Source organism: Mirounga angustirostris, unplaced genomic scaffold (assembly GCF_029215605.1).
Source record: "Mirounga angustirostris isolate CCGP_5_RB_7025 unplaced genomic scaffold, mMirAng1.0.hap1 SCAF_15, whole genome shotgun sequence".
NCBI classification, from domain to species: Eukaryota; Metazoa; Chordata; class Mammalia; order Carnivora; family Phocidae; genus Mirounga; species Mirounga angustirostris.
Genome location: NW_026991723.1, coordinates 75,797,938 through 75,799,895, shown reverse-complemented (window position 1 = coordinate 75,799,895; position 1,958 = coordinate 75,797,938). Strand labels below are relative to the sequence as shown.

Genomic DNA, 1,958 nt, shown 5'->3' with positions numbered 1-1,958 from the left:
TGCTGACTCTGTTTTGGAAATGCCAAAAAAGGAGGTTTACTTCATGCTTACTTGATGTCTAAAGAAAATATGCAAGCTCAATCTTGTCTTGTCCTAACTGGCATAATCACCCGTTGCGATATGCATTTCACAGGATTAGAACCAGTAACAAGAAGTCACATTGTGCTCTATCTTAAAGAAAGTAAGTATCTAGGCCCTGAACTTGGAAAACAGATTCAGTAAGGGAGTTAACTCTCACATTTTAAAAGAATTCCCCTGGCATGATGTAACAGCAGCAGCTATGACTTACTGAGCACCTACTATGGGCCAGGTATTTTAATCAGCAACAATCGCGCCTCGGATAAACCTCATTGGCTATGATACTGCCACTGCGCAAAGCTGGGCCAGGTATTTTATAGACATTATTTACATTTCTCAATTTTCCTAACAACCGTGGAAGGCATGTAGGAGAAAATTGATACTTGGTAAAAGGAAATAACTGACTGAAGGTCACGTAGCTAGAAAATATCTACCTCTGGCAGGCTTGTCTAGGAGACATTTCTGCTACTACACTGAAGCATTTGTCTTTAGATCACATATAAAACATGTTAACTATTTAGATGGGAGAAATCTTCCCCCCAACACACACACACACACACACACACAGACATTCTTCCTATTAAAATGGAATTTAAAGGACATCCTGACAAAAACAGCTATTCCATCAAACAAAGTATACCTATCTTTCAGGACATAGAAAGTGGCTATAGTTATATTAGGTGTTCAATTAATACTCGTGAAATAAAAAATGCATCATTTATTCCAATTGATCCAAAACATTTCACCTAAGACCTTCTCTTCCTACCAACCCATTAGATATATTTCTAAGAAGAAAGTCACTGATTATTTCTATAAGTATGCACAGAGCACGTACTGTGGTGGGGGATGTAGTTCGAGGAACTGGGATACAGTTTTAAAGACAAGAGCTTGCTGGCTACTACGGAGGCAACAGTCATCCAGGAGAGATGGACTCGTAAACTGACAGTATCTATCAGACACTATGATTAGTCCTAGGTATGTGCACATGCAACCCATGACAGCACAGTGGAGGACTATATAGAGAGCCATAGAAAGAGATGAAAATCTGCAGTGTCCCAGTGCTTGGCCAAACGTAGTGTCCCCTTGTTCTTTTATGCTTATTCTTGAAGAGGCCTTTACGTGTGACTCTAGGTTTTTCTCCTAGCCCCATAGGGTCATGAGGTTTGGCAACTGTGTAGATCATTTTCAAACTAAATTTTGTTTTTCACCATAGCATAGGCTAGGGAATTGAAAAGCTCCACAGCAACACAACACTTAGAAATCCTAGATATAATTAATATGAGAGTTCCTTTTAAATGCATAGTTGAATTCACAAGAAAGTAAGAAAAATGCCTAAGAATCAAAAAACCAAAGAAGGAATTGAGATCCAGATGATGATCAAACAAGTTTATGCTGTGGCCGCCCAAGGAGGGTGGGTGAGGCTTTTGTTGGGGTCTTGGTAACGTAGGGTTGGGATTAAATTACCCCAGGGGATCTGGAGAGAAGGATTTGGGCCTGATCCTGGATGGAAATGGAAATTTAGACTTCTGCATCAAGTCAGAACTCTCAAAATTCTATGCCTCTGTTAAAGGTGGACTACTCTTACATCTGCCCTCTTGAGAAACAGTATCATTTATGCCAGTTTGTCCCTGTAGAGCCTGGGAAGTGACAACCCAGTCCAACATAATGCTATTATTTCCTTTTTATGTAAATGCCTTTACATGTTCTGTGTCTTTTTCCATTAAAGAAAGCTTATCTCTCTTGTCCTTGGCTCTTGGTTGAAAAAAAGTTTAATAAGAGGTTTCATAATGAGGGGCACCTGGGTGGCTCAGTCGGTTAAGCGTCTGCCTTTGGCTCAGGTCATGATCCCAGGATCCTGGGATTGAGCCCCACATCGGGCT

General features: G+C 40.4%; 1 pseudogene; it reads right to left on the bottom strand.

The window, feature by feature from the left end:
• Positions 1-310: 310 nt before the first annotated feature.
• Positions 311-380, bottom strand: LOC123850386 (U4 spliceosomal RNA; annotated as a pseudogene).
• Between the last annotated feature and the right edge of the window lie 1,578 nt (positions 381-1,958).